This window comes from Dasypus novemcinctus, chromosome 7 (genome assembly GCF_030445035.2).
Source record: "Dasypus novemcinctus isolate mDasNov1 chromosome 7, mDasNov1.1.hap2, whole genome shotgun sequence".
NCBI classification, from domain to species: Eukaryota; Metazoa; Chordata; class Mammalia; order Cingulata; family Dasypodidae; genus Dasypus; species Dasypus novemcinctus.
Window position 1 is genome coordinate 134,225,597 of NC_080679.1, and position 18,695 is coordinate 134,244,291.

Here is an 18,695-nt window from a genome sequence, read left to right on the forward strand (position 1 = left end):
CTTACAGTGCTGAGGCCCTGAAAACGTGCAGATCGAGGCTTCATCAGGCGATGCTCCTCCCAAAGACGGGCTGCTGGTGATCCTGGACTCCTCTGTCACACGGCAAGGCACATGGCGGCGGCTGGCTCTCCTTTCTCTTCCCGGTTTCATTACTTCAGTTTCTGGCTTCTCTGGCTTTCTCTCTCTGTATTTATAAGACTCCAGTAAGAGGACAAAGACCCACGCTGGATCACGCCCCACTGAAATGACCCAATCAAAAGATCCCACCTATAATAATAGATTTACACTCACAGGAATGGGCTAGCTCTAAGGACATGATTTTCTGGAGTACATAGAGTCTCAAACTGCCCCAGGAACTAATAAACTATGTCCTTTTTATAAAACATGAAAGTCAAATGTCTCAAAACAATAGCAGACAACAAAAATGTCCCTGTGGCAGTTTGATATTATTTATAAATTCCAAAAGGAGATACTGTGTTTGTAAACTGGTCTGTTCCCCTGGGCATGAGCTCCCTTTGAATATATTAGATTCAGCTGAGACGTCTGATTAAATTGTGTTAAGATTAGGGCTTGAGTTAACCAGGTCATTAGAGTGCGACTCAACATTGAGTGCCAGCCCCCTGGGGCTGATAAAACAGACTCATATGGAAGTAGCTACACAAAGATACAAAGAGGATCCTGTAGCCTGGGAAGAGAGATGAGCCTCATAGTCTACAGCTGACCTGTGAAGAGACCACAGCAGTTGAGCCCAGAAAGAAACAAACCCCAGGAAGAGATGTGAGCCTTACGCCAGCCTACAGCTGAGATGGGAAGAAGCAGGAAGAGGAAGGCTGAACCCTCACAGACGTCGCCCGCCATCTTGCTTCAACAGGTGGCAACAGAGTTTGGTAACTCAAGAGTCTCTGAGTTGGACTCTTTAGGACCATGTGACTGTAAGCTGTTACCCCAAATAAATACCCTTTGTAAAAGTCAACAGATTTCCAGTACTTTGCATCAGCACCCCTTTGGCTGACTAATTCAGCCCCTGTCTGAATGCGGGAGTTTCTTTACTCCCCAAGTTTACGGGGAAGAGAGAATATGCTAGACAAAAAAGGTATTCTGTTACCTAAGCCCCACCTTCCCTCTCCCGAAAGTGGAGGGTCCCTAAAGAAGGCAGAAGACTTTCAGGAGCAGCTGCCCATTTTCCAGGTCCCCATTTGTGGCAGTCTCATTCAGGAATAACTTGCCAGTTGCATCTGGGGAGGCAGAATCAGGTTCTTTTTCCTTTACAGAGAAGGACCCCCAAGTGTGGGTAACCCCACAGCAGAAGTGCGGTGCTGCTTCCCTCCGCTAGAGGGCATGTGGGGACACAGGGGACTCCAGGCCCAGCAGGGCAGTGTCTCACGTTGCAGGCAGATTCTCTGGAGAAGGGGCACTCAGGCTGGTTTTGTCCTGTGACCGGGGTTGGTGGAGGGGCTGGCCCAGGGCCTGGCTGTGCTGTCTCTCCGTGGAGCACACCTGTGCCCTCCCCATGACGGGCCACCTGCTCCGGCTTTTACCAAGAAGAGCAAGACACTGAGGGGATGGGTGCGCTCGGGCACCAGTGCCCTTCACCTGAGCGAACAGCCAGCCCTGCTTACCCATTGAAACTTAGTCCTGGCCCTCACATTCAAACTGCTGGGTCGGCACAAGTTGTAGCAACCAGCACCATCTTTAAGGCCTGTCCACTGCACTTGCTTGTGGCCAGGATTCTTGTTACAAAGTGGCATTTTTCCTGAGATCTTTTCAGGAACTGTGGTGGGGACAGGGAACTGTCCCCAAGATACCTTAAATAAACACCTCTTCAGATCTCTTGGAAGGGAGTAACGGGAGCAGCTTATGCCTGCAGCGCGGACCGGCCTGAGGGACCACAGCACTGGCTGGAAGCTGCCCGAGTCCTCAAGAGCTCGCCTCTGCTGCCAGGCTGGGAAGGAACGGGCAGCACCCCAGGCTCACCCTGGGGGGGACTGGGAGGGGGTCACTCAACTGCAGTCCAATACACTCCCAATAAAAGCCAAAATTCAAAACAAAAATTTTTTAATTAAAAAAATATTTATTTTTAGTTTTTGAAGATACATAGATCACAAAAAATGTTACATTAAAAAATATGAGGTTCCCATATACCCCACACCCCACCCCCCGAAACAAAATTCTTATGGACCACAATTACTGGCAGGCCTTTTCCTTGGTTCCAAAAGGAGATGTCTGAGGGAAAGGACAGAAAAGGCGCTCAATACTTTGTCGAACAAATGTTTATTTAAAATCAGCATTGCTGGAAATGCTTTGCAATAGGAGAATATCTAGGGTATTCTAGGTAATGTGACACAGCAAAGATTTTGATATAAAATCATCGATCTGCTACTAAACCAACAGAATGGGAGAGGCTTTGCTTATCGAGCTCCTGAGTTGGTAGGAAAATAAAACCTGTATTAAAAAAAAAAAAGCCACTTCCTCGATGACTGGCAACCGACTCCGAATCAGACACACACACAAACCTCACGCAAGCTGCCGGGAGATAAACGTGTTAGCCGGCGGGGGTGGATGAGTGGGAGGAAGGCAAGGAAGGCAAACTGCTCGAAAATGGGTTATTTGGGCTTGACGGCTTCAGACTGTGGGTCTGCCCCCCTGGGCAGTGAGTGGCATCAGGGGACCGGGGTAGCAACACCGAAGCGGCGCTGTCCCCTGGACCAGCCTCTGCCGGACGGGGCCAGGGCCCGGCACCCTCTACCTCCTGGTGGCTGGAAGGGGGGAGGCGTGCTGGCTCCCGGCATAAAGGGACAACTGCCCACGGAAGGGGCCCTCTGGCAGAGCTGACTCGGTCCCCCGGGGCCCTGTCCTAGCGGGAAGTGCTCTGGAAGCCTGGCCTCCCCAGTCCAGGGCGTGCCGACCACCCCGGCCTTTACGGGGGGCTTCACCCCTTGCTCTGCTGCTTCACCTGCGAGGAAGACTTCCTGGCTCCTTAATTTGCAGAAGGAAGGAACTGGACTCAACTTAGGGGTTTTCGAACTTTAGAGGGGCAAAACCCTCTTTTGGAAGAAAATCACCTATTTGTGGAACCCCAGGAGGCAACAACTAAAAGTAAGGCTTCCTGGGTAGCAAAGGGAGGCGGAGGTGAAGTTCTTGTTCTCCCTCTACGTTATGTGTGTCCCGTGGGCCTGGGACAGGCTCGGTGTGTGCCTGGCGTCCTGGGGTCATGAGTGCTGGCGCCTCTTCCACACTGTGCCAGCAGAGGGTTCCGGCTGAGCAGGCTGCTAAGCACCCATGCCATGTCAGCCACGCGGCCCCACCAGTTCCTCCACCGGCCATGGCTGTTACCTGGTGAGACGAGACCCCCAACACACTCCAAATGATCTCTCCACTTCTTCACTTCCAAATGACTGTGCGACCCATAACCGAAAAGGAGCTGATTGAAAGAAGACAACCGGGGGAACCCAAGCCAAGGCGTCTCCAGGATCTTGGGAGCGTTCTCTCCTTCACGTTGTGCAGCCACTTGCCCAGGTGCTCGCAGACACTCTTTGCAAGACGTGGAAAACCGTGATGTAAGGTTAAGTCAAGGAAGGAGACTACGAAACTTACATCCAGTCTGGTCACAACTATGAAAACAGATGGTCTTAGTGTGCCCAAGGACTGCCAATGGCTTGGTTCTTTAAAGGTGATTCATTGGGGTAAAGCTTACAGTTCCTAGGCTGTGAATGTCCAAATCAAGGCACCATCAGAGATGCTCTCTCATCAAAGGCAACTGCTGTTGACCCTGGCATCCTGCCCGTGGCCCTTAGGCCTACGGCGGGCTCGTCTGCTCACCGTGAGCTGCTCCGTGTGAGTCCAGCTTCTTGGGGCCTTCGTGCTGAAATGACCTCTGTCACACGGCAGGATCAGACACGCACGGCCACACTCCCTCTTCCTGAGTCTCTGGCAGTGTCTCCATGTACGTCAGACCCAGCAAGAGGACAGATCCAACCTGGCCACCTCACTGACGTAGTCCAATCAAAAAGCCTCACATCCGCAGGAATGGAGTAGTTAAAAAGTAAAATCTTTTTCTTTTTGGGATTCATTAAAGAACTTCAGACTGTCACACGGATATATACATTTTATAGAGACAGAAGGAAACAATAATGGCTACAAGCCAGAGCTTTCTGAGACCTGATCTCCAAATCCTAAAGTCTCAACCTTCTCATCTGATAAATAGGTGTTAGGTGATAATGGATGTAAACATCAGAGGAGGCACACAGATAACTCAATGAATGGCAGGTGTTATTACTATTAATAATAAAATATCAGTGTTTATCCCTGCATGAGGTTTTAAGTGACTTATTTCCTTTTGACTTTTCTAATTTGCGTAATGGACATATATTTATATGAAAAAGTCTGTCCACGGAGGTGGGTTACCTGTTGGAGCCTGGAATGAGTAATGGAAAAGCCCTGCTGTCCTTTCCATCTGCTCTGAGTGCCGTGAGTCCCAAGTTTTAGCTCTGGGTTCTCTTATTGCATCTGGAGGTAATGGTGACATTGTGCTATGTTGGAAATCAGAGTTCAAGTCCATTTACTCTGGGTCCGTGGCCGAATTCCTCTATCTTTTGGGGGCATCAGGTTTCTTCTCTTGTTAAAAAAGGATGGATGCTTTCCTCCTACAAACACCCCAGTGTCCAGGGCCAGCAGAACGGGTCAATCAGCTGGGCATGTTCCCTCCAGGATGGGCGAGTCTCCCATCTTGTGGAGCCGAAGAAGGTAGAGTCCCATTTTATAGAAAGTTCCAGAGCCAGGCAAGCGGAGGTGTGGTGTTCAGGATTGGGGGTGGGATGGGTGACTGGGAGGGGCCCTGGAGGCAGGCGCCCCAGCACGGCTCAGGCTCTGCTGCTCGTGCGGCTGTGACCACGTGGGTGTGCTCCCTTTAGGAAAATCCCTGGCCTTTGTACTTAGGATTTGTGCAGTTGTCTTACGTACTTAAGACTTGAACGTAAAACGATAGTAGACCAAAAAACCAGTAAAGGTTCAAAACCGCTCACCCTGAGAACTGCGAGGACGAGACGCGCTCGCCCGCCCGAGGCGCCCCATTCCCGCCCGGCGGCAGCGCTACTTCCTGTCTCCTCTGGGGTCAAGGACAGGTCATAGGGCAGGTCACCGGCCCGTCGGCGGGAACGCCACGCCCACGAGGGGCGACCTCTAGGGTCGGCGCTCTCGCCCCGCACCCAGTCTCCCTGCAGGGGCCTCGTAGGCTCGCCCGGCCCGGGGCAGGCCCGGCCGGCAGCTGACGCGCAGGCGCCGTGGGCCCCGGAAGTGGGCTCCGGAAGCGGCCCCCGCGTGGGCGGCCTGCGCGTGGAACGCCGCCGCCCTCACCGGGCTTCGCGCGTCCTTCCTCACACCCCAACGGCCAAGAGGCCGGGGAGGGCTCGTGAGCGCCACGAGCAGGGGCCTCCGCGGCCACTGACGGCCGGCGTTCGTTCCCGAAGCTTCCACCGCTGCCCTAGAAAGACGCCCTTCCGGCAACGCGGTTCCGGGGCCTCCCGGGAGCGCACCTGCGGGGGCCGCGGCCGCGCCTCGCGTGGAGGCGGCCCCTGCGTGGGTGCCAAGCCCCGCCCTCCCGGGGCCTGGACCGGGTCGGGCGCGGGGCCGCGTCGTGGCGCGGGGAGGCGGCCCGCGGGCCAGCGAGCGCCGTCCCCGCCGCCTGCCTGCGCCTCCGCCTGCGCAAGTCCAGGACGCTCGGCAGGAAGTTGTGGCGGCGCACGTTAAGATGCTCCTTAATTGCACCGTTAATTTGAGTCACACAACTGAGTTTCCATGGAAACCCAGTCACAAACGTTTATGAAGGCGCAGACTCATAATTGCCGCCGCTCCCTCACGCCCTGCTGCGTTAAAACGGACATAACAGCAGGCGTTTCCCGCACCTCACGTGGACAGCGGCAACGTCCAGTGTCGACTTAGCCACCGCAGGGGAGGAGGAGCGCCACTTCCTACGGCCCCTGTTCTCTCCAGTGTGTCTTGGCTCTGCAAGGGCTGAAAGTCGGCCTCTCACCTCTTACTAGGTGTATGAGGGCCACACAACACACTCCTAGAATACACACAGCAAAGGTGAAGCAGGGGGAGCGGATGTGGTGCAGTTGAGTACCTGCCTTCCACACGGGAGGTCCCAGGTTCGGTTCCTGGAGCCTCCTAAAAATGAAAAAAACAAACACCAGGTAAACAAATGAAAAAACCAACCCAGGGGAGCCGATGTGGCTCAGTGGTTGAGCGCCGTCTTCCCACGTACGAGGTCCTGGGTTCCATCCCCAGCCCTGTGCTGAGAAACAAAACAAAAAAACAGGTAAAAGTGTCCAAGACCAGACAAAGGTGCCCTCGAGGAAGTGGCATTTAGAGTGACACAGACCATATCAGCGCATCTGCAGAGCGTTTTCTAGGAGGAGGAGGGGCCGTGGAACAGTGACCAGAAGACGTGCCCGGAAGTTCCAGCTCTGGCTTGGCCCCTTGCCTTGCTGCTTCACCTGAGAGGAAGGCTTCTGGTCCCGTATTTGCGGAAGGAAGGAACTGGACTAAATTCCTACACAAAAAGGGGTCAAAGGCACTCTGAAACGCGCATTTCCTTGGGAAGAAGTGGCATTCTGGGGTCATGCTCGTGGTCGTGGTACTGGATGGCTCTGGGTTCTGGCTTCTAGGTTCTTGGTTTATGTTGCATAAAAAATTTAAGGACACTCCGTAGGGTAGGCAAAGGAGTAAACAGTTTATTAAGAAAAAGAGAACAAGAAAAATACACGGGGACCGCAGGCGCCATGGAGAGTGGCGAGCTTGGGACCCTAAGTCCGGGCATTTCTAAGTCTGCTGTTCTGGCTGGTGGCCCCACCTGTCATTTCTCAGGGGGCCAGTGGTGAGTCCCCTTGAGGATACCCGGGCCTCCTCTCTCGCTCCAGATGAGACTCCCGCAGCTGGGATCTCCCAGTGTCCCCCAGCAGCCCTCCTCTCAGGAGATTTCCCGGCGGGGTCTCACAGCCGTGGGGTCTGCGGCCACGCTGTCTGCCCAGCCAGCCGCCTTCCCCCTCTTGTGGTCGACTTTCCTCTAGGTCCTTGGCTATGTGACGAAAATGGAATTTTAGGTGCAAGCCAGTTCAGTTAGGCCAGTAATTTATTAAGGAACTGAGAGGAGAAGTGGGAGAAGATAACAGATTAGGGGTCCCCAGCATACTTGCGGGCTGGTCCAGGCAGGGCAGGGAAAGGGGTGATTTAGTCTCCACTCTTGCTTTTTTTTTTTTGGGAGAGGAGGAGCTGAAATGATCATTTATTTTAAAAATTCTGTAGAATAAAAAACATTAGAATTAATAGCATAGGTTAGGACACACATTCTTGCTAGATAAATAATCAGAAATCAACAGGTTTCTGTCTATAGGTGATATTCTCTTTTAAATTGTAAAGGATATTATCTTATGTAAAAGTAATTAAAAGTTGCAAAGTAGCACTATAAATAATTGTAAGGGACATTGAAGGCAAAGTAAGAACTCATAATAAGAACCAAATGAAGTACCAGAAGACACAATGACTGAGAGAGAAAAATCCAATACGGCAAATAATTCAATGCAAAAATAATTATATTATCTAATCAATAGCAATCTAAAATTCCTCTAATAATTTCACATTTTTAAGACATTAGTAGAAATAAAAAATTTTAAGTATGCAATGAAGAGAATTTGCCTTGATGAAGTGTATTCACAATCATTTTTACTTTTATAGAAATATACAATCAGGTCAGTGGAACAGAACAGGGAGTCACACACACATATAATTGTAAAGTTGATTAAAATTAGTTGCAAAAATAATTTACTTATATCATTTAAAATTTTTGAAACTTAGTTGAAAATAAAGAAGTAAATTTGACCTTATACATTAAAGAGCTTTGAAAACAGGATCTAAAAATAAGGGATGACACATATTCCAGCTAAAAATATTTACTTATATTTTACTAATCTTGGATAGGGGGAAATCATGACCACATATGGCACTGAAAGACATTTTAGTTCATAAAAATGAAATAGTAATGAAAGTAGAAATACACCACACATTAAAGGTGAACCAGACTAAAATATTTAAATATGTAGAATGTAAAAGAGAAAACTTTCGATAAGTCACCTCAGTATCAGTATTGATATTAATCAGTTGGATAAAAAAATTCTCAGTACTGAGAAAAATTAAAATTTGTAAAATAGCTTTGTTTCACAAATCATCAGAAAAATGCAAGTGAAATTGAAATTGTATTCTACTGTTTTTAACTACAACATATATTAATTTGCTCAAATTCTTCTGATAGTTTTATACTGTTTCTCTTTCTTAGGAAAAAAACCACAATGAATAAAAAATGATTTAAAATGGATAGATCTTAAAAATAGCTGAGCACTCACAGATTTTATATTTGAATTTGTATAGAATTACCGCCCACTTTTCACACATGCTTTTTAAACCATTAATTATTCCCCCCCTTTGCTAATGATGGAAACAGGGTCACAACAGTTTGCTGTTTTGATTGGTTACATCACCTGTCAATTCCCCTGGGGGGCCCAATGGCAAGGCTGCTTTAGAACATCTGGGGTTTTCCCTTGATTCTGGAGGAAATTCTGTTCCCAATGGGGAATTCTGGCGAGGTTCCTCCAGCAGCGTCTTGTCAGGTCTTTCCCGAGCAGGGCGTGGGGGTGGGGGTGGGGGTAGGGGTGCTGGCCGCCTGTCCCGTGGCCCGTTTTTCTGCCACGTCCCAGATTTGTCTGTTTCCCCCCTAATCTAGCCTGCCTCACTTCCACTATACTGACCTGCCCCAGTAGGTTCAGAATAAACGGTCCTGAATTTTCTGAGGAAAACGTCTTTGGTTAATGTAATCCCATGCTGACTTGCATGAACGTTTCATTTCCAGGCATAGGATAACTTAGTGTTCCTAAAAGAGGGCAAATTGGGTAGTTGGTGTGTTTTTTTTTTTCTTCTTAGGAGATAACATGAAGGCATTAGTAAATTTTTACTAATATGATTGTGAATGAAAGGGAAGTAGTAAAAATATTAGGGAAACAAGGTTAAAGAGAAAAGTTTTACACTGGAAGAAAATATTTGTATAACACTTCCAACAGTCAAAAGTTTCCTATTCAGCATGATTATAGAATAATCGCAAATCAGTAAGGAGAGACCTCAAAGAAAAACCAGCCAGTCTGTGAATAGGCAATGGATGGTGTAAATAATACACATGGCTAATGGACCATATACCAAAGAGCACTGTCTTACTAGTAATCAGGAAAATGCAAATGAAAACGTTTCCATTTGACTGGCAAAAATGAACACAATATAAACTGATAAAAATTAAAACGGTGCAGCAACACTTTCAGTAGGAGGGGGTGTGGGAGTGTGGTGGCGTAGCCTGTTTGGAAGGTGACCTGGCAGCCCGTAGCCAAAGCCATCCTCAGTCCCGCATTCTTTGGTGCAGACACTGCGGTGCGTTTCTCCAAGTGTCACTGCGTGGGAAAGGCTGGGTGGATACGTGCCAGCTGCCCAGAGTGGTTTCCCCTCCGCCCCATCTCCGGGTGTCCCAGCAGGGACACACTGGCACTAAAACGAGGTGGGCAGCTGTGTTTGTGAGGTGGGAAAAAAAACCCACCACCTAATGCCATCCTCAAGGAAAAGCAGTCTATACCTTGGTACATCCACTTGTGGAACTCTGTAGCCGGCAAAAGTAGCCAGGCAGAGCTCTCTATACACAGATGAGGAAAACGCTCTAAGAACTGGTGAGGTGAAAAGAAGCCGCACGAGAAGCGTTTTAGTCCAGATTCCATTAGTGTAAAAACACTGCCATGTTTCCCTATATGCTTATCTTTGGGAAAAGAGACTGGAAGGGTAGGTACCAGCTGTTAACAGCTTTTTCCTCTGGTGGGGAATTTGCAGAGAGCAGGGCAGAGGTGAATGGGGCTCTCGTTTTCTTTCCTTCCAGGGACAAGAACCTCAGTGGGGTTCCATCTGTATTAGCCAGTGCTTCTTTTACAGGTTGTACTCCTTTAATAATAAAAGTAAACATTACTAGTGTAAATGAACAAATGCAAGTTAAACAAAATGTTCAGAATCGGCATTATTTTGTTTAAAACAAGCAAATAGAATTACTTGTAACATGAGAGAAGGAAACGCAAAATTTGGATATCGTTCTTTTCAACGATAAACCACACATGACTGTATCTATTACAGGAAGCATAATGTAATCCAAGATTTAGCAATTATCCAGTGCAAAGTTTTCATTTTACAGATAAGGAAACTGAGGCTCAGAAAGGTCAAGCGACCTGCCTAGGCCACCCGTGTCAGGAGCAGGAGCTGGATCTGGGGCCTTCGGGCCACACCCATTCCAGTACCTTGGGAATTGTCTTTCCTCAAGGGACACTTCTTCTAACCAACACTAGCCAGTCTGCCCTGCTGAACTGCTGCTGGGATCAGAGGTCAAGTGGTGCATGCAAGGGGCTTGCCTGCGTTTTGAGATTAGCTCTTACAGGCTAAAACATTAACTTTGAAGATAAGGAGGGTGGGACTAGCCAGGAAATTCAGGATGTTCTTTGCAGAAATCTAGAGTGCAGCCTTTCTCTTCCATGTGGTCAACAAAGCTTTAGGTCCCAGAGCATCAGTGGAAAGGGTTTTTTGAGTCATTCCTGTACCAAACCCTGGCCATGATGGTAAACAAGGTTGCCACCTTGATCTTTAGAAAATTCATCTTTGACAAAACGACGGGGTGCAGGGATGGGGAATTAAGCTCTGACCAGGTTTGCTATGAGGAGGGTCAGTCTAGCCTGTGATTCCCAAGGCAGACTTTAGCCGCCTCTTTCTAGCAAGAGGCTGATCTCACTGCTTCCTTCACAATCACTTTCGTTTTGTTTTTTTTAAAGATTTATTTGACTTATTTCTCTCCCCTTACCCCCATTGTCTGCTCTCTGTGTGCATTCACTGTGTTTTCTTCTGCGTCCGCTTGCATTATCCAGTGGCACTGGAAAATTGCTTCTCTTTTTTGTCGCGTCATCTTGCTGCATCAGCTTTCCATGTGTGTGGCACTACTCCTGGGTGGGCTGCACCTTTTTTTTTCCATGTCAGGTGGCTCTCCTTGCGGGGGGCACTCCTTGCACGTGGGGCACCCCTACATGGGGGTGCCCCTACGTGGCAGGGCACTCCTTGCATGCAGCAGCACTGTGCGTGGGCCAGCTCATCACATGGGTCAGGAGGCCCTGGGGATGGAACCCTGGACCCTCCATACGGTAGGCGGATGCTCTATCAGTTGAGCCACGTCCACTTCCCCACAATCACTTTCAAAAGCTGAAAACTAGAAAAACAAACTTGTTCAAATCTTTTAAAAATCCAAGTAAAACAACTGTTTCATGTGTCCTTTTAAAAATAACAGTTTTTGGGAAGCGGACTTGGCCCAGTGGTTGGGGCGTCCATCTACCACATGGGAGGTCCACGGTTCAAACCCCGGGCCTCCTTGACCCGTGTGGAGCTGGCCCATGCGCAGTGCTGATGCGCGCAAGGAGTGCCCTGCCACGCAGGGGTGTCCCTGCGAAGGGGAGCCCCACGCGCAAGGAGTGCGCCCAGTAAGGAGAGCTGCCCAGCGCGAAAGAAAGTACAGCCTGCCTATGAGTGGCGCCACCTGCACAGAGCTGACGCAGTGTGATGACACAGCGGGGAGAGGTACATATTCCTGTGCGGCTGATAACAAGAGGAGCGGACAAAGAGGACGCAGCGGGTGGACACACAGAATGGATGACCAGGGTGGGGGGAAAGGGGAGAGAAATGAATGAATGAATGAATGAATGAATGAATGAATGAATGAAATAAAAATAACCATTTTGAGGTATAATTCACAAATCATGAAATTCACCCTTTTGAAGTGCACACTATTCAGTGGTCATTAGTATATCTAGGGCTGTGCAACCATCACCAAAATTCATTTTGGAATATATCTCTCACGCCAAAAAGTTTTCTTGTGCCCATTTGTGCTCAAAACCTGCTCCCACCCCAGGCATCTAATACATTTCTGTCTATAGGTTTTGCCTTTCCTGAACATTTCAGAAATATGTAGCCTTATGTGTCTGACTTCTTTCACTTAGCATAATGATTTTGAGGTTTAATGATGTTATAGCATAAATGGTGGTTAATTTCATTTGAGTCTGAATAGTGTTATTCCATGTGTGCATGTGCCACATTTTATTTAAGTATTTTCTGGTGGATGGACATTTGGGGTGTGTCCACTTTTTAAAAAAGCTATTATTAATAATGCTGCTTCGGAGTCCTGTCTCAGTCAAGATGGTAATGTGAGATGCTCCAGGGCTCCAGCTCCCATGCAGAAATATCTTTCTCAAAGCTCTGAAAAACAGGGAGTACATGTGGCTCAAGTGTTGAGTGCCTGCTTCCCACATGGGAGGTCCCGGGTATGGTTCCCAGTGCCTCCTGAAACAAAATAAAACAAAAAAACAAACAAAAAAGCCCTCACAGCAACCAAATACAAACAAACAAAACATCCTAACTCAGGGAAGCTGATGTGGCTCAGTGGTTGAGCACCAGGTTCCCACATACAAGGTCCTGGGTTGAATCCCTGCCCCGTGGTGCCTCAAAACAAACAAACGAAAACAAAAAACCCACACAACAACAAACAGTTAAAGGACTGCAGCAACAGGGAAGGCACTGAATCAAGAAAAAGGTAACCTAAAAAAGGTAGGATTTCATGGCGCCCTTGCCGGCTCCTCCCGTAGCCCTCGCTGCCTTGAGCCAGGCAGTACTCCTGGTGTGGGTCCCAGGGGCCGGTTTAGAAGAAGAGGAACCTTTATAGTCAATGTATGTCTGCCCCAGTGAGTCTGGTGACAACCTAAGAACTGAACTAGGTCACCCCTCAGAGAGTTACCATACCAGAACTTCCCCTGCTCCGAGAGGCAGCTCAAAGAGCTTTGTTACTGAACATTGTAAGAGAACAGTCAAACTGCAGCTGCCTGAGCCTTTTAGATTCTGGCTTTCAAGGAAATCTCTGTTCTAAGACTAGCTGGGTACAGTGTCTCAGAGCAGATGCCTCAGAGTCTAAGTTTCTGATATAACACATTAAAATATAAGAATGTCCATGTTGCAACATAAGATTACAAAAGATACAAATAAAAAGGAAGTGATGGTCCATGCAAAGGAGAAGATTAAGCTATCAGAAACCATCAGCAAAGAGGACCAGACCTGATACAGACCAAAGACTTTTTAAAAATGGTCTTGAATATGCTTAAAGAGCTAAAGGAAAACATGGACAAAGAAATAGGAGCTGAAGACCACAGTAACAGCAATTTAAAAATTCCCTAGAGGGGTCCAAGAGCAGACTGGCATTGGTCAAAGAATCCATCAGTGGATTTAAAGATAAGGCAATTGAATGCAGTCTGATGATCAGAAGGAAAAAAGACTGAAGATAAATGAACAGAGGCCTGGGAGACACCAGGAGCAGACCAATATGCATTGTGGGTGTCCTAGAAGGAGAAGAGAGAAAGGGCCAGAGAGGACGGTCAAGAAGGAATGGCTAAAAACATCCCAAATGTAATGAAAGACAGGAATATACACATCCAGGGAGATCAACGAACTCCAAAGAGGATAAACTCAAATAGACACTGAGACATATTATAATCAAACTGTCAAATGCCAAAGAGAGAATTCTTAAACCACAAGAAAGAAGCAAAGTGTCTTGTATGACAGAGCCCCAGTAAGATTAAGTGCTGGTTTCTCCTTGGAAAACATGGAGGTCAAAAAGGCAGTGGGATGACATGTGCAAAGTGCTATAAGGAAAACATTTCCAGCCAATAATTCTGTATCTGACAAAACTCTGTCAAAAGTAAGGGAGAGGTGAAGACATTCCCAGATAAAGCAAAAGCTGGGGAGCTTCATCACCACTAGAACGTCCCGATTAAAGGGAGTTCTTCAGGTTGAAAGGACGCTAGATAATAGATAAATCAATGGTTTGGGACTCAGAATGTACAAATATGTAATTTGTGACAAGAACTACATAAATGTGAGGATGAAGGTGCTCTCAAGTCAAATAAGATGGTTATAGATTTAGGTTAAATTTCAGCCCCATGATAACCACAAAGAAAATATCAGAAAAATATGCGCAGAATAAATGAGAAGGGATTCTAAATGATTCACACTAAAAAATCAACTTAATACAAAAATAGGCAGTAATGGACTCAGACTTAAAAAGGAGTGAAATTCTGATACACGGATTAACCTTGAAGACATCATACTGAGTGAAACAAGTCAGACACGAAAGGACAGATATTGTATGATTCCGCTTATATGAAATAGCTACAATATGCAAATGCATAGAGACAGAAAGTGTGGTATACAGGGGTGGAGTTGGATGGGGAATGGGAGTTAAAGCAGAATGGGTGTTGGGTTTGTGTTTGGGGTGATAGGTAAATCCTGCTAATGGATGGTGCTGATGGTAGCACAACATTGTGAATGTGATTAATCCTACTGAATGGTATGCTTGGGAATGGTTGAGATGGGAAAATTTACATTATGTATATGTTCTTAAAATTTAAAAAGAAAAAGCAACTAAATAGATAATGACACATGTGATACATGATTCTGGACTGGATCTAATAATGGAGAAAAGGCTCAAAAGGACTTTAGTGGGACATATGAAAAATCAGAAATTAGATTAAGCTTTATATCAATGTTAAAATTCTTGAATCTGATAACTGTACTTAATGTGGTTACATAAGTAAAATCTTTGTTCTTAGGAAAGATACATGGAAGTATTTTGTGTTCAGGCAGCAGGATGTATACAACCTACTCTAAAATATTTAGAAGATAAATAGATTACCCATCTGTATTAGTCAGCCAAAGAGGTGCTGATGGAAAATACCAGAAATTGGTTGGTTTTATTAAAGGTATTTATTTGGGGTAGGAGCTTACAGATAACAGGCCATAAAGCATAAATTACTTCCCTCACCAAAGTCTATTTGGAGCAAGATGGCTGCCGACGTCTGCGAGGGTTCAGGCTTCCTGGGTTCCTACGTTCCTGGGGCTTGCTTTTCTCTGAGTTCAAGGCTCCTTTCTTTTTGGGGCTGGCTTCTCTTTCCTCTGTGAGCTTAATTCCCAGGGCTCCAGCTTAAGGCTTCAGCATCAAACTCCAACATCAAAATTCCAACAACAGAAATCCTCAACTCTGTCCTTTGCCATGCCTTTTATCTGTGAGTCCCCACCCACCAAGGGGCAGGGACTCAATGCCCTAATGATGTGGTCTAATCAAAGCCATAAGCATAACTTAATCATGCCCAGGTACAGACCAGATTATAAACATAATCCAATATCTATTTTTGGAATTCATAACCTTATCAAACTGCTACACCATCTATAGATAAATAGATGGGTAGATTAATAGATTGCATATCTATAGATAGATATAAGATGGATAGATAAAATGATATTGCAAATATGGCAAAATATTAAAATTGGTGGATCTCGGTATCTGGACTGGGGGTGTGGTTGTAGAAGTACTTTGTGTTCTATTTCTTTTGCAACTCTCCTACAAGTTTGAAATTATTTCAAAATAAAAAGTTTAAGAAAAAGAATACTCCTATGTACATTTGCATATGTTTTTATGTGGACATGTGTTTTCATTTCTCTTGGGTATATACCTAGGAGTGGAATTATTGGGTCAAATGATAACTCGAGATTTAACATGTTGAGGAACTGCCAAATTGTCTTCCAAAGTGGCCATTTTATAATCCCACTAATAGAGTATGAGGTTCCAATTTCTCTACAATCTTGATAACACTTATTGTCTCCCTCTTTGTAAAAAAAAATTTATTTTATTTTTTTAAAGATTTATTTTATTTATTTCTCTCCCCTCTCCCCCTACCCCAATTGTCTGTTCTCTGTGTCTTTTTGCTGAGTGTTCTTCTTTGTCCGCTTCTGTTGTTGTCAGTGGCACAGGAATCTGTGTCTCTTTTTGTTGCGTCATCTTGCTGTGTCAGCTCTCCGTATGTATGGTGCCATTCCTGGGCAGGCTGCACTTTCTTTCGCGCTGGGCGGCTCTCCTTATGGGGTGCACTCCTTGTGTGTGGGGCTCCCCTATGCGGGGGACACCCCTGCGTGGTAGGGCACTCTTTGCATGCATCAGCACTGTGCGCGGGTCAGCTCCACATGGGTCAAGGAGGCCCAGGGTTTGAACCATGGACCTCCCATGTGGTAGACAGACGCCCTAACCACTGGGCCAAGTCTGCTTCTCTTGTCTGCCTCTTTTTATTTTGAACACCTCATGGGTATGAAGAGGTATTTTGTGATTTTTATTTGCATTTATCTCATGACTAATGGTGTTAAGTATCTTTTCATGTATTTATTGGCTCCTTGTATATATCTTTGGAGAAATGTCTATTAAACCTTTTGCCCATTTTTAATTGGGTTATCTTTTTATTGTTGAATTGTAATATTTCTTTATTATGAATACAATTCACTTAGATATATGATTAGCAAATATTTTCTTCCATTCTGTGTTTTTGTTTTTGTAGCTGGAAACTGTTTGGCACCTCCACTTCCTTCCCAAAATGGGTTGGCAGTTAGCTGAAGTTTAGCGCTTGAGCAATTATCCCTACGTCTCACCCTGAAGTCCGGGCAGTGCTGTGTATAATGCTCAATTACTATGATGAGGTAAGTCCTCAATTTTGAGAAAATGGAATATATATGATTGTGTCCTTGCATAGTTGCTAGAATGTGCTATTTCTTTTGTTTTTATTTTTAAAGGAAATAAAATTCTCATAAGAGCCAAACTGACAAAGGTAATTCTGTTAGTGGCCCCTGATGGGAACTGGAAATAAAACCTCCCATGCTCAACCCACAAATGTGGCTTTTCTATCACGGGTCTTACCCTTATCCACACAAGCTAATGAGAATACGGATTGTCCTATTTTAAGCTCAGCAGTCCCCTCTGTCAGGGCTCTCAGTTTCAAGTGACAAAAATCTACTTTGGCTGCTTTTAGAGATAAAGAGTTTACTGAAATGCACAGGCTCCTTTGGAGAGCTGGAGAATCAGGCTAACTCCAAGGCAAGCCAAAATTGTGCCTCACCGCAGGTCCCGGAGGACAGCCAGGCTCTGGCGGGTGGGTAGAAGACCCTGCTCTTCTGCTGCCCACACACTGCTGCTGGCTCTAATGCCGCAGGCCACGGGGAGTCTTTTCCACCACCACAGAGGCCTTCAATTCCAGGGCAGGCAGAAACATCTGGCTGGCCCTTTCCAAGTCTCATGCTGTGCTAGAACCTTCTCGAGCTTACCCACATCCATTTCTCCTTTTCTTCCAGAGACTTTAGAAGGTTACACTTTCTTGCCCCGTTGCAGTTAAGACGGGGCAGTGTGATGAGTTCTGAACCCAAAGCTGGGAGTGAAAGAATCACCATGTGAAACCCTTCTGCTGAGGGCCAGGTTCTCCCAGTGTGGCCCTGACGAGATGGCGGACCCTCCCTCAGGATGCGCCTCCCAGCAGGGTGAAGCAGGACCTCGGATGAAGCAAGGAAAAAAGCTGCGCTCTTATTAAAAAGGTTTTATTTATTTATCCCTGCTCCCCCCCCCACCACCACCACTTGTGCTCGCCATCTGCTCTGTGTGTCCACTGGCTGCACGTTCTTCTGTATCTGTTTGACTTCTCTTCTCATCTTCTCTTTAGGAGGCGTCAGGGGCCAATCCCAGGACCTTCCGATGTGGGAGAGAGGCGCTCAGTTGCTTAAGCCACCTCAACCCCCTGGTTTGTTGTGTTTCTCACGGTCTCTCCTCGGTGTCTCTTTCTTGTTGCGCCAGCTCACTGTGCAGGCCAGTTTGCTTTCACCAGGAGGCCCCAGGAACTGAAACTGGGACTCTCCATATGGTAGACGGGAGCCCAATCGCTTGAGCCATATCCGCTTCCCAAACTTGTGCGCTTAAGCTGCTGAAATTTTGGAGCTGTTTGCTCCTGTGGGGCGGCCTAGAACCTATACAGCCAATGTAAAAATAACCTAAACACCAAAACTGAGCAGCAGAGGAAGGGGAAAGAAGGAAGTTTAACATCACTTTTCAACTCATCTCTAAAAATTGGAGTCAATGATCTGTGTTTATAGTATTTACAGGCTGTTTCAAACCATATATTCCCTATTGCTCGATCTTGGTTCTATATTTAAATTGATTTAATTTTTGCCTCCAGTTCTTTTACCTTGACTTCTTCACTCGTGAGCTCTTTAGTTTGAATCTTTCTTGTCTGGCTGGATTTCGTCCTCAAGCAGCTTTTTCAGCAATGTCCCCCTGCCTGTTGCATTATATTTGAGCTGTCCTTTTGACTGTGTATGCTGTTCTTAGGTCAGTCTTTCCCTTAGTCTTGTTCCGTAGTCATCTGGCATTGAATTTGGCACGGGGAAGCCTTAGGCCAGTCTGATTTTACACCCTTGATGAGGCTTGCTTTTTGTTCTTTTAGACAGCTTTATTGAGTTATAATTTACATAACATAAAATTCGCCTATTTGAAGTGCACAATATAATGGATTTTAGTATATTTACAGGGTTTTGCAGTCAAATCTAATTCTGGAAATTTTATTGTCCCCAAAAGAAATCTGACCATTATCAATCACTCCCCATTCCCCTCTTCCTTTTGCCCCTGACAAAAGGAATCTGCTTTCTGTCTCTATGGACCTGCCTATTCTGGACATTTCATA